We start from the raw sequence: 15,099 nt of genomic DNA on the forward strand, positions 1-15,099 counted from the left end.
ACTAATTTCAGTCCCTTGTAATTGCTTGTTTGCTTGTTTGTTATTTTGATTCGTGTCAAGGTTCATAACTTGTCAAATTGATAACTGGAAGTTGATTTAAGTTGCATACAATTTTAAGTGTGGAAAAGAATCCCTTAGCCATTCCATATCCATTGGTTTACATCAACTTGCTTTACAATCTGGTTTTGTTATAATCTGACCATTTAATTGCATTTCGTCCAAATACAATTTCCCCCATATTTTGTTAGGTTTTAGGCTTAGATGCTGTCTTATCTTGTGTTTTGAAGCATTTTGAGTCAAGCTCAAACCTAATTTTCGTCCAAAATTGAGTTTAGTGTCAAAACTGCCCAATTTGTGTTTTTAGGCAGTTTTGAGCGTTTTTAGCTTGTTTTGAGTCTTGTGAATCTGTTTTGAGTCCTTTGAGTCTTTGTTTTGTCCAAATTAGTTAGAAAGTGTTTTGATTTGTGTTTATAAGTGTTTTGATTCAAGTTTCCATCCAATTTCGTCCAAATTAGTGTAGGTGCTCAAAACTGCCCAGAAAGTGGTTTTTAGGCAATTTTGAGTCTTCTAGTTGCTGTTTTGTTTTTTTTGGATTGTTTAAGTGTTCTAAGCGTTTAGTTCCACATCCCTTGAGTATTTTCAAACGTTTTTAAGTTTATTTTTGTTCATTTCATTGTTGTTTGCTAGTTAAACTTTGTTCTTTTCATTATAAGCAGATTCTTGATTTTCATTCAAATTTGTTTTACTTTGTTTCAGGTAGTATATGTCAAATAAACTTGTTGAGTTAGGCCAAAGAATTGAAAGATTAAAGGGCCACACTTTGGACAACTTTGTGCCATCAAGTTCATCCTTTAACCTTGAGGAAGAGGAAGGGAATTCACCTAGTTCAACAAGTAAAGAATCTGAGCAATTTGATTGGGCAAGAGAGGAAGAGATGGCGGGCAACCTAGATGAGCTTCGAGCTTTGGAGGACTTTGCTCAACCAATCATACCAAATTCACCTTCATGCATCTTGCTGCCCACAGAAGCTAGAAACTATGATCTCAAATCTTCACATTTCCATATGTTTCCTTCATTTTATGGCTTACCTAATGAAGACCCTTTAGCTCATATTAAAGAGTTTTACAATGTTGTGAGTGGTTTACCTTTGCAGGGAGTGAGTGAAGCTAATTTGAGGATGAGAGTGTTTCCTTACACCTTGAAAGATAGGGCCAAGAGTTGGTTGATGACTCTAACACCAGGTTCCCTCACTACATGGGATGCCGTGGCTAAGAAGTTCTTGGAGAAGTTCTTTTCCACTCAAAAGACAGCCACATTAAGGGGACAAATCTTCAACTTCAAACAAGATGATGGAGAACCTTTCAATGAGTGTTGGGAGCGTTTTAAAGGCCTCTTGATACAATGTCCACACCATGGGTTACCTTTTCACTTACAAATGCAAATTTTCTATGATGGACTAACCCAAAATTGTCAATCAACTGTTGATAATGCAGCAGGTGGAGCATTGAAGAAAAAGAATGCTCAAGAATCATATAACATTTATGAGATGTTGGGGTCTAATGCTCAACACAAAGATTTAAGGGGTAAGAAAGTTGGAGTTTATGAAACAAGTTCTAATCATGAGCTTTTGTTGCAGGTAGCTAACCTAGAAAGGAAGCTTGAATCCGTGCTCAACATGGTGCCAAAAGCTAATGAAGTGTGTGCCATTTGCAACATACCAAACCATCCTACTCACCAATGCCCATCTAGGGAAGCTTACCCCGAGTATGTTCAAGAACAAGTGAACCTCATGAATTCTTACAACCAAAGACCAAGGAATGATATGTATTCCAATACATATAACCCGAGTTGGAGAGATCATCCCAATTTTTCATGGAAAAACAACAAAACAACCCAAAATTTCCAACCAAAACCTGCCACTACCCTTGAGGACACAGTTAAATTGTTAGCCCAAAACACCTTGCAATTCCAACAGTCCACCCATAGCACACTCCAACAACATTCAGCCGCCCTAACCAAAATGGAGACACAATTGGGGCAGATTGCAGATGCCTTGAACCAAAGAGAGGTTGGGAAGTTTCCAAGCCAACCTGTGATACTCCAAAGGAACCAAGAGCAAGCCAAAGCAATCACTACACTTAGAAGTGGTAAGGTTATTGATAATAGAGTTGGCAATGAAGTTACTAATGAATATGATCAGGTGAATGCAGGTGTTACTCAAGGAGACAATGAGAAATCAATTGAGGAACCAAGCCATGCCACTTCCTCATTGGAAGCACCAAATCTTCACAAGGCCGAGAAACCATACACTCCACCAATACCATTCCCTGGAAGACTTGCCAAAAGCAAGCAGGATAAGTCATTCAAAGAAATTTTTGATATACTAAGCAAAGTGAATGTTAACTTACCTTTGCTTGATGTCATTAGGAACATGCCGGCATATGGGAAATTCTTCAAGGAGTTAAACAGCTACAAAAGGAAGTATGGACCACATGAGAAGGTTGTGGTGTCTGAGAATGTGAGTGCAGTTTTGCAAAGAAAACTTCCACCAAAGCTCAAGGATCCAGGCAGTTTCTCTATCAACATCACCATAGGGGACAAGAAAGTAGAGAAGGCAATGCTTGATTTGGGTGCTAGCATCAACTTAATGCCTTATTCAGTGTACCTTCAACTAGGTTTGGGAGATTTGAAAGCCACCACCATTTCATTACAACTTGCAGACAGATCAGTTAAATATCCAAGAGGTATAGTAGAAGATATTCTAGTTCAAGTTGATAAACTAATCTTGCCTGCAGATTTTGTAGTGTTGGACATGGAAGAAGCTCCTATACATGATCGTGAGTTGCCAATATTGCTTGGGAGACCCTTCATGGCCACAGCCAAGACCATCATCGATGTGCAAAATGGACTCCTCACTATGACAGTGTTAGGAGAGACAGTTCAATTCAAAGTGTTTGAATCTCTTGCTCATCCTTCTTCATCTCTTGATTGTTATGCCATTGATGTGCTTGATTCACTTGTATTCTCTAAGTTCTTGCAGGCACAATCGAATGAACCCTTACAAACTGTTTTGAGTCAATCTCAAGATGAGTTTGATGAGGAAGATGCACTCATGGAAGAAGTAGCTGCTTTGGAAGCATTGGCATTGTATCCTTTGAATGTTTCACCTCGTTTTGAGCCTTTAGAATCATCAATATCACATCTAACTCCTTCCACTGTTAAGGCACCAAAACTTGAACTTAAGCCACTTCCACCACATCTAAAATATGCATATCTAGCTGAATTTGAAACTCTTCCAGTTATCATAGCTTCTGATCTCACCCCAATTGAAGAAGATAAACTAATTAGGGTGTTAAAAGAGTTTAAATCAGCTTTTGGTTGGTCTATTGCAGATATCAAGGGAATAAGCCCTACCATGTGCATGCATAGGATCCTTTTGGAGGAAGGAGCAAAAACAAGCCGTGAGCCACAAAGAAGACTCAATCCACACATGAAGGAAGTTGTTAGGAATGAGGTGTTGAAATTGTTAGATGTGGGGATCATATATCCCATTTCTGATAGCAAATGGGTGAGTGCTATTCAGGTGGTGCCTAAGAAGGTGGGAATCACTGTGATGAGGAATGAAAACAATGAGCTTGTGGCCACAAAGCCCACGACCAGTTGGCGTGTTTGCACCGATTACAGGAAGTTGAATTCTAGCACTAGAAAAGATTACTTTCCTATGCCTTTCATAGATCAAATGCTTGAGAGATTGGCAGGTTACTCACATTATTGTTTTCTGGATGGTTACTCAGGTTACAATCAAATTGCAATCGCTCCGGAGGATCAAGAGAAAACAACCTTTACTTGCCCCTTTGGCACATTTGCATACCGGAGAATGCCTTTTGGACTTTGCAATGCTCCAGCAACATTCCAAAGATGCATGTTGGCCATCTTCTCTGACATGGTAGAAAGGTTCATTGAGGTATTTATGGATGACTTCTCAGTGTTTGGTTCCTCTTTTGATGAATGTCTTAACCATCTATCGTTAGTACTTCAAAGATGTCAGGAAACAAATTTGGTCCTCAATTGGGAGAAGTGCCAATTTATGGTGAAACAAGGAATTGTGTTGGGGCATGTAATCTCTAGCAAAGGAATGGAGGTGGACAAAGCTAAAATTGACGTCATCACCAATATGGTAGCCCCCACCACTGTGAAGGGAGTAAGAAGTTTTTTGGGCCATGCGGGTTTTTATCGTCGTTTCATTAAGAACTTTTCAATGATTACTCGTCCATTATGCAATCTGTTAGCTAAAGATGTTGCATTTCATTTTGATAAGGCTTGTATGGATGCATTCAATACTTTGAAAAATGAACTAACCTCGGCTCCTATTATTATGGCACCAGATTGGTCTTTACCTTTTGAATTGATGTGTGATGCCTCTGACTATGCTATTGGTGCAGTTTTAGGGCAAAGGGTGAACAAGCTTCCACATGTGATCTACTATGCAAGCCGGACTCTGCATGATGCTCAACTTAACTATTCCACAACTGAAAAGGAGTTGCTTGCTGTTGTTTTTGCCTTAGAAAAGTTTAGGTCATATCTTGTGGGATCTAAAGTTATTGTGTTTTCTGATCATGCAGCCATTAGGTATTTGATGACAAAGAAGGATGCTAAACCACGCTTGATTAGATGGATACTCTTGCTACAAGAGTTTGACTTGGAAATTCGAGATAAGAAGGGCAGTGATAATGTTGTGGCTGACCATTTGTCCAGGCTTAATGAAAACCATGGAGTTGGACAACCTTTGCCCCTAAATGAATCATTTCCAGATGAGCAACTCTTTGTTGTTCAAGAAAAAGAACCATGGTATGCGGACTTTGTGAATTATCTTGCCTGTGGTATAATGAGAAATGACCTTTCTTTTCAGGAAAGAAAGAAGTTCCTTGCCATGGTGAAGCACTACGTTTGGGACGAACCATATTTGTTTAAATACTGCCCTGATGAAATCATTAGGAGATGTGTCCCAGAGAGTGAGCAACAAAGCATCCTAACATTTAGCCACACATTGGCATGTGGGGGCCATTTTGGTGCCAAAAAGACATCTCTAAAGGTTTTACAATCTGGTTTCTTTTGGCCTACTTTATTCAAAGATGCTTTTGATTTTTGCTCTAAATGTGATAGGTGCCAGAAAATGGGGAACATTAGCCGAAGAAATGAGATGCCATTAAACAACATTTTGGTGGTGGAACTCTTCGATGTTTGGGGAATCGATTTCATGGGACCATTTCCATCCTCTTTTGGCTACTTATACATATTAGTGGCAGTGGATTACGTATCCAAATGGGTGGAAGCCATTGCTACAAGAACTAATGATCATAAGGTTGTGTTGAGTTTTATTAAAGATGTGATTTTTTGTAGGTTTGGAACCCCAAGAGCTATTATTAGTGATGGTGGCAGCCATTTCTGCAACAAACCTTTTGAATCCTTGATGAAGAAGTACAACATCAACCACAAAGTGGCAACCCCGTACCATCCTCAAACCTCAGGACAAGTGGAGATTAGCAATAGGGAGATCAAGAACATTTTGATGAAAACCGTGAGCCCTACAAGGAAGGATTGGTCATTGAGGTTAAATGATGCATTATGGGCATATAGAACAGCATACAAGACCCCCATTGGCATGAGTCCTTATCGCCTTGTGTTTGGGAAAGCTTGTCATTTGCCAATGGAGCTTGAACACCGTGCATATTGATGCGAGAATTATACGCACACAAATTAAACCCTCTTTTTATCAATTGTAGTGAAGAATGTAAGTAGGGATCGTTCTGGACCGGGGATTAGGAGGGATTGTTAATCACTTGGATTTGACTCAAAAACGTAAAAACACAATATAAAACACCAAACTAGACCCAAAGAATGCAAAACTAAAGTTTAAAACACTAAGACAAACCAAAAGACTCAAAACAGCACCAAAACACTCAAAACTGCCTTAAAAACACAATCTGGGCAGTTTTGAACACTAGACACAACTTTGGACGAAAATTGGTTTTAACTTGACCTAAGACACTTAAAAACACAAACTAAAGTGATTTCTAACTACTATGACTCAACAAAGTAAAGGGGGATTGGTTTTGGACGAATTTAAAAACAAAACAAACTTTTTAAATTAGAACAGATTGTAAAAACGAATTTGATGGAATTGAATGGATGGGAAGCTAGCTAAGGGGTTCATCTCCACACATGTTATACTTGCATATAAAACGATTTCCAATTGCTTTTCAATAACCCATGAATTCTCAACGCCCCAAGTTAATTAGGTTCGCTTAAATTAACCTTCAGATTTTCCTAACGTTATTGAATTGGATGATTGCATACGACAACCCAAAACATTCCCCACAAGTCCCCTACATGATTGCATAATAGAGATACAAGCAAGAATCATTAAGTTCTATGAAAACCATAAGCATTGACGAAGCACTTGTTACTATGATTGCATGAAACTTATGCCAAGAATTTACTTAACGCGATTGAGATCATCAACCTTTACTACTTGTGAATATAATTCCATAACGATTAGGTGAAATTTCCTTATATCCTAGCATCCAATTTATGCATGATAATTAAGCGTGCACTCTCAACCAACACACATAAATCAATGTAATTCACATAGATAAGTAAATTGAATTCACAACTTATGAAACGCAATTAGAAGTAATCAAATCATATCGCAAGCATAAACATGTATTTCGAATCCCCCCCTAGCCAAGGGGGGGTTTAGTTCCTCATACGCACAAAACAAAGAGAATTGAAATTAAACATTGAAATTAAAGGAAAAGAAACACCTAGAAATTCCAGCGACGCGAACTCGAATTGCATGAACTTCCGAGCTTCCTTCTCCTCCTCCTTGGTGCGGCAAAGGTCTAGGGACAGGTTTAGGGCCTTAGGTGTATGGATGCATGGTCATGGAGGGATGTAGTAGTGTTTAGGGGAAGGGGATGGTGCGGCAAGGCTTAAAACTAAGGAGAAAGGTGTTTGGTGGCTGCGGCAAGGGTGTGGAGAGGGTTGGACGAATTTCTGAAATTAATGAATGTGTATGAGAGGTGGTGATCTGATCTAGGGGTTAATATGAGTATATATAGGCACTTAAAACCCTAGGGTAATCAGATATGGACTTGAATAACCCAAATCCACAAGGAAATAGGCTTAGAAATCAGAAATAGAAAGGGATAATGCTTCCTAGGTGTGGCAGGTAAGGAGATAAGGTGATAAGGCTTCTAGAATGCCTTGCAAGGCAAGGGAAATCAGCTTTCTAGAAGGGTTTGGGGCGCCACTTTTGTAGGAGATAAGATAAGGTTCCTAGAAACATGTTTTAAGGGCCAAATTTGTAGGGAAAAAGGGATAAGGGTGCGGCACCTTTGTAGGGATAATGTTAGGGCTTCTAGAAAGCCTAAAAACTAAGGGGATTTGGATAAAACCCACGGCAAAGATAGGATAGGGCATCTAAGGCTTCTAGAAACCCTCCAAGATAAGGTAAAGTGCATGGCATCCCTATAGGATTAGGATAAGGTGTCCTAAATGGATAAGGACTCCTCATTGCACTTGGAAACTTTGCCTATTAGGATTAGGAAACCTTGTCTTCATCATTCCTTCTTCATCTTGGACTCCTTTTCCTTCTTGGACTTGGAAAACTTCTTTGTTGCTTCTCTTGAGACCATTTGGATTTTGACTTTCCTACTTCAAGTAGGAAACCTTGTTTGAGTAGGCAACTTTGTTCTTCTAGGAATCCTAATTCAACTAGGAAACCCATTTTAACTAGGAATCCTAATTCAACTAGGAAACCTTGCTCAAGTAGGAATCATCATCTTCAAGTCTTCAATTTCGTCCATCCTCTTGGCTCCAAGCATATGATGTCCCTTCCAAGCTCTAATTTGCTCCAAAAGGCTCCAAAATGCATCATTTTGCATACTTTGCCCTTAAAACCTGAAAACACATAGAACTAGCTTAAAAGACTACCTTACTAAGGAAAAACACTATAAATGCACAAAAACAAGCTAAACTAAGGTGCATAAATATGCTCCTATCACATATTGGGCCATCAAGAAGTTCAATTTTGATTACAAGGATGCTGGAGTAGCAAGGAAGCTCCAACTTAATGAGTTGGAAGAGCTTAGAAATGAGGCATATGAGAATGCCAAAATCTACAAGGAACGGACTAAGCTCTATCATGACAAGGCCATCCTAAGGAAGGAGTTTCACCAAGGTATGAAAGTACTTTTGTTTGACTCACGTTTGAGACTTTTTCCAGGAAAATTGAAGTCTAGGTGGGTGGGACCATTCAAAGTCTTGCAAACATTTCCCCATGGAGCTGTGGAGATAGAGAACATGAAGAATGGCACTTCTTTTAAAGTCAATGGGCAGCGATTGAAACCATATTTGGAGAAAGTAGAGGAGGAGCCAGTGTATCAAGTTGTAGATTTTCTTGAGTTTACAACACCATGAACAAACTACCATGTCTTGCCTAGACATTAAATAAAGCGCTTGCTAGGAGGCAACCTAGTGTGGTTTGTGTTCTTTCTTTATGTTGTGTTTATTTTGTTACCATTCCATTTTCTTTGCCTACTTACATTGCATACAATTTTAAACATCGAGGACAATGTTTAGTTTAGGTTTGGGGGTGGTTTGGAAGTTTTGTGTTGTGTTTGTGCCTATTTGAGGTGTTAGTGTTGGTTAAGAATGTTTTTGCATGCTAATACGAATGTATATGAGGAATATGTTTGAAAACAAACGATTGGGTTGCTATGGAAAAGAGTTGCATCTTGTTGTCATTTATAAAGCTATAACTCTTGAAATTATGATGATAGAGGTACCATACTCAAATTCTGGAAGAAGAATAGTGGAGACTACCCTAGTGAGTTATTTTGAGCCTATTTGCTTCTTTGAGAGGGTTTAAAGTGTTTCTACTCCTATCTCTTTCTTTCAATATTCACTTTAAATGATCTCATTACTTCTATTTTGATTGGATACTAAGAATTAATCTCTTTGCAGATACCATGTGTTTAGTATCATTCGTGAATGAACTCAATGAGATGATGTTAGGCTATGCATGTTTAACTACTAAAAGGCTTAAATCCTACCCATTTGTGTGCTCCATTCACCCTCGTTGCAGCCAAACACTTTGGCCCAATTCTTTCATCACCCACACCACATTCTAGCCTATTACAAGCCATACCTTATAGTTTGGGGAATACCAAGGTGATGAAGACTAAAAGTAAATTGAGCTTAGAACAAGATTGTGGCATGTACCGAGGGCACCTATGTTGAAGATGTTTCTAAAAAAAAAAAAGGGGTTATAAAAAAAAAAGAGAAAAGAAGAGAATTAAAATGGATACAAGTTCCAATTCTCCTCATTATAAGACATAGGGCCTGGATGCCAAAAACAAAGAAGAAGAAAACAAATGCAAGTGAAGAGCATGATCCTCAAGAACACTTTGGTAAGCCCCAAGCTCTAGTATTTCATATCACTTCTCTCGTAACCTATAACCTAAGCCTTACATTACAATCTTGAGAAAGACCTAGCTGATCATTGAGAATGTATTCATGGGTGATGGTAAGTGTGTGTGTTATCTATATTCTTAGCATTTGATTCATTTCATGAGATCTACTCAGAAACTGTGCTTCCATTTCAGATTTCATATGTGAGAATTTTGATTTCATTGACATAATTTCACTCATATATGTTGTTGAGAGACTAAACCTTAAGATCTGAGTGAAAACTTGAGTGGATTCTGTGAGGAGTAGAGTTGAGGCGAATTCCTTCTTAAGCATTTGGGTATGGTGACCTTGAAGTTGTAAGACATTGAGAAATATCTTTATACGTTTCAATTGATACGATTCTTTGAAGTGGAAATCTTTTGAGTTGAATGAATGACAAAAATCTTCATTGGTTCTTATTAGTTTGTTTAAAGCATGTTTTAACCAAGTTGTTTGCAGATTTTGTAAATGTTTGTGGGTGTCATCGCTGTAAACCCTCAGGAGACACAACTCCTCCAACTAGGGACACCTAGGGGTTCAAAGGCTTGTTGCACATGCTCAGTGCAATCGTTTGGCCAGCGAAAGTGGTTTAGTTAGATGTTTGTTTTTTGTGTGTTTTAGTTTTAAGTTTGCTCGAGGACTAGCAAAAACCAGGTTTGGGGGTATTTGATAAGTCACACTTTGCATGCATTTATATCCTCCTTATTTGGCGTTTTTGTGATTGTTTTAGATTGAACTAGTTGCATTTTACATTATTTGGTGTTAGTGTGCAGCCAAGTGTGATTTTGGATCAAAGGAAAAGCAAATGAAGTAAAAACATTCCAGAAATGATGTGAAGTGTTAAGAGATGTAATTCGGCCATATTGAGTGATTCTAATCAAAGCAAGCATTGAAATCAGATTATGTGGTTTCAACATCAAAACATGCATTCACATGCATGTCACAACCTTGGCCGTGTGTTCCCATATCATCCCATCATTTGATGCAATTCTAGCACCAAATCAGATTCCTCACAATCCCATTTCCATCACTTAATTCATTTCAGCCATTTTGACACCAACAAACACAAACATCCATTCCGTGCACTCCATTACATTTCTACACATCACCTTTGCATTCCCATCTCTTTCATGTCCAATCCGTGCACTTCCATACCCAATTCCAGAAATTCACTCATCTCTTTACCCATGTCGTGTGCCCATTTCACATTTCCAGAATTTGTACAAACAATTCATTTTTGGCAGATTCCACTCATGCTTGCAGACATTCCACATGTGTTTTGGATTAAATAAACCACACTTGCAGATCATGTCCATGCTTTGCAGGTATCACACTCAGAAACCCATCATTCCATCTGATTTATGCTCTGCCATTTGAGTTAAACAAATGTTAGATCCAATCTGAATGTTGGGGGATCACACACACTCTATTTGGCTGCATTTTCTGTCCATCATTCACTCTAATTCGTCCTCTCCATTGCATTGCATTCTACATTCTTTTCCTTTCACAGAAACTGCTCATTTTCTCCCCCTTTTCCATCCGCAAGGTTCCTTCTTCATTTTCAGTCCATTACACACTCTAAAACCCCCCTACTTCACTCCATTCTCTGTCCATTTTCTGTCCCAAGGGCAGAAACCATTCAACCAAGCCATTCTACCTTCATCCACACCACATTTGGAGAAGCTACATCAAGGAACTCTTCAAGAACTTCAACATCAGTTTTGCTTCAAGGGTTTATTCTTATCAATTCCATGTTCATTTATGTTTTATATTTCGATGTTAAATCTTTTGTAAACATGAATTGGAACTAATCTTCCTCTAGGGATTCGATGTAACCTTGCAAAGCTTGTCATGTAATCAAGTTAGAATGCTCAGTTTGTCCATCTATTTCTTGTTTCATTTTCTGTTTTAATGGTGACTTTGTGTGTTGATTTTAATGCTTGATCATCATTTGAATTAATCACAAAGTTGTGTAGCCAAGGTTAGAACACACATCATGTATAATTTTGGTAGATATGTGAATGAATGAAGGGAGTGTTTAGCACACATCCTGCCGAGTTACTCCCTTTGGTTTAATGAATGTTTCTTGTACATTACATAATCTTGATTAGGAACCAAAGTTGCACATCACAATTAGGTTCATGATTAGAGATATTTGATCAAATCCACACATCATATGGTTGATCATATCCAAGTGAAACAAACTCAAGAAATAGGTAGATGAATGAGTACAAACTAACTTGACAAACATGGACTTAATTGAGCAATGGTGAAAACGAATCCCTAGCTTCATTTCCATTGATACTATCTCATTTTATTAGTTGTTGATTCATTTGGTTGTGTTTACTTCTTTTTATTTATGCTTTCAAGTAACAACGCTAAATCTGCTCAATTTGCTTAGTTTGATTCATTTCTTAGATTTCTTGCAAACAAGTAGTTACATAGGTCCAATTAGTCCCTGTGGATTCGACACCCTTACTTATGCCATTATACTAAATATATTCTAGCATTAGGAAGGAAATATACATCAACAGAAAGGTAAAGGATAATCAAGGGTTCTTAAAGCAATAGGAAGTAAAGTAATGAAATTGACACTTAAATTCACTTTTGATGGCAGAAATTAACTTAACACAAGGGAAGAGTTCATACAACACTTAAGGTCAAATTCAAACTTTTGGACCCTTTCTTCAATCAACCAATACTTGTGAGTTCATTCTCACTTATTTCTTAACTCTTTTTCTTTCTTTTCACAACTTTTCTTCCTTTTCTTTTTTTTTTTTTTTTTTTTTTTTTTTTCTTTGTCGTGCCCTTTTAAACTCCCTCACACTTGTTTTCTGCAATATGTAAGTCAAAAGGAATTCCTTTTAAGTCATGCTTCACTATCCTTTAAGAACAAGGGTATGGATAATCCTAATCTAGGCTAGGTGAGGATAACGTGGTTAACAAAGAAAATAGGCTAGATAAGTCTCAAAAGGGTTAATCCTACAATACATATGCAAAAGGGTTAGGCTTTTTGGCTTTGGTTTAACTAAACAACTTCAACTTATTGTATGTTATGCAATCAATATCATGCTTTGAATGAAATGGGCATGAGTTCTAGTATTTGGAACTATAGTGATGAAACGCATTCTAAGTAGCAACCAAGCAAAGTATAATGAGATCATGCAACGACTTTAGAAAACAATAAACCACAGATTATAACTCTCCAAGCAAGGTTTAGGCTCAAGTCTCTTCGGGTTGTAGCGTTAGTTTGAGTTCCTTCCTTCAAGCATGTTACAAAAACTGATTTTTTTTTTCTTGTGATTACATGTGAATTCGTAAACAACAACTATAACTAAGCATAAACCAAAGAGCAAATCAAACTTCCATCCATGTTTGTAACTTTCTTTAATAGTCATGCAATTAAAAACCAAATCCTCATCATTGTGTTGGAAGTTACCCAAAGATAAACAAACACACAAAAACAGCTCTAAAACAACTCTTTTTGGGTTTTCAAAACTAGTTTTCAATTTTTTTTTCAAATTTTCGTATTTTCTGTTCAAGACACATAAAAACACTTCAAAACACACTAAAATCACTTAAAAACAGTGAGAAACAACATAAGAAGTGATAGGTGATAAAATCTCACGAAAATCATGCAAAAACAGCTTGTTTACCCCCCCCCCCCCCCCCAAACACTTAAATCAAACATTGTCCTCAATGTTTCAAATAAAGACTCACATTCAAAGAAACAACATAAACTAACAAACACAACTATCATGGCAAAGTAAAAGCAATAAAGAGAAGAGTTTAGGAACGCAAATTTGGTTGTGGATTGTTGGATTGCCTAAGGCTTCTTTATTTGAATGCATGGGTTGCCTGCCAAGAAGCGCTTGCTTTAACGTCTTCTAGCTGGACAATACCTCTTCTTAAACTCTGGTGGAACCCACGGCATGGAGGGGTACATCCTCCACAATCTGCCCTTCAACATTCTCATAATATGGCTTCAAACGATGCCCATTCATCCATTTAGAACGTAACTTACCAGGAAACAAACGAAGACAAGAGTTAAAAAGTAACACTTTCTGCCCTATGGAGAATGTTTTGCTACGAATCATCTTGTCATGGAATGCCTTGGTCTTCTCCTTGTAAATGCAAGCATTCTCATAAGCTTCAAGCCTAATCTCTTCAAGTTCAGTCAACTGAAGCTTCCTATGAATTCAGCTGCATCTATGTCCATGTTGAATGTTTTGATAACCCAATGCGCCTTATGTTCTAATTCCACGGGAAGATGGCATGGTTTGCCATAGACAAGCCGAAATGGGGACATCCCAATGGGTGTTTTGTAGGCCGTACGATATGCCCACAATGCATCCTCCAAACGCAAGCTCCAATCCTTTCTTGTTGGCCCAACGTTCTTCTCCAAAATCTGTTTGATTTCTCTATTGGAAACCTCAGCTTGGCCATTTGTTTGAGGGTGATAAGGTGTTGAAACCTTATGTGTGACATTATATTTCTTAAGCAGCGCCTCAATGGTGCGATTACAAAAATGAGACCCTCCATCACTTATGAGCACTCTAGGCATCCCAAATTGATGTGATATAAACCAACACTCAAATTAAACCCTATTTGTGACAATTGTAGTATATATGCAAGTAGGGATGCTAATCAACTCAAAAACACTAAACTAGACTCTATAGCCTCAAAACTAACTTAAAACACTCAAAACAGCAACAAACAATCAAAAAGACTCAATTCTAGACCTAACAAGTTATTTGGACGAATTTTAACTAAGTTAGACTCAAAACACTAAATTGGACAGATTCAAACACTTGTCTAACTAATCTAACACACTTAATAAAAGGGGGAATTGATTTGGACAAAATTAATTAAACTAATCAGATTGCAAACTAAACAGATTAGACAGTAAATTAGGTGAATTGAATGGGTAAAAGACTAGTTAGAGGGTCCTTCTCCACACATGCACATATGAAACACAAATTGATTTCCAGTTATTATCCCTTTAAACCATGAATGACAATGCCCCAAATTAATTGTGAGAAGCACAAATTAACTTTCAGATTTTCCTAGTTTCATTGAATTGGATGGAATATCGACAACCAAATTATTCTTATCAAGTTCCCTACATGAACCGCATAATAGAGATACAATCAAAGATCATTAAGCTTTTTGAAAACCATAAGCATTGACTAGGCATTCGTAACTATGAACTGCATAATACTCTTGCCTAGAATTTACTTAACACAATCATGACTAGTGATTTTTACTACTTGTGAATATAAGTTCATAACGATTAGGTGAAATTCCCTTATACTCTAGCATCAAATTCATGCATGAAAACTAAGTATGCATCCTTAATCAACACACAAGAACAAGTTCTCAATAAATTAGTTAAGTAAATTGCATTCACAATTCAAGAAACAAAAACTGGAGGAAATCAATTCATATAAAACATAAGTCCATGGCTTTGAATTCACCTCTAACTAAGAAAAACTTAGTTACACATGTTCATAACAATTGAAAAGCAAATTAAAATAAACATGGAAACGAAACGAGGGAAGAAAGAACTCTAAAAGTCTCTGATGG

The 15,099-nt window shown here is 37.6% G+C and overlaps 1 non-coding gene across 1 annotated transcript; it reads right to left on the bottom strand.

Annotated features, from left to right (window-relative positions):
• Positions 1–1,308: 1,308 nt before the first annotated feature.
• On the bottom strand, positions 1,309–1,419 carry LOC148699346 (small nucleolar RNA R71). The gene has a single exon (XR_015966576.1). It is a non-coding gene; the product is annotated as a small nucleolar RNA R71 (small nucleolar RNA).
• Between the last annotated feature and the right edge of the window lie 13,680 nt (positions 1,420–15,099).

This window comes from Pyrus communis, chromosome 1 (assembly GCF_041283825.1).
Source record: "Pyrus communis isolate YQ-2024b chromosome 1, ASM4128382v1, whole genome shotgun sequence".
In the NCBI taxonomy this organism is placed as follows: Eukaryota; Viridiplantae; Streptophyta; class Magnoliopsida; order Rosales; family Rosaceae; genus Pyrus; species Pyrus communis.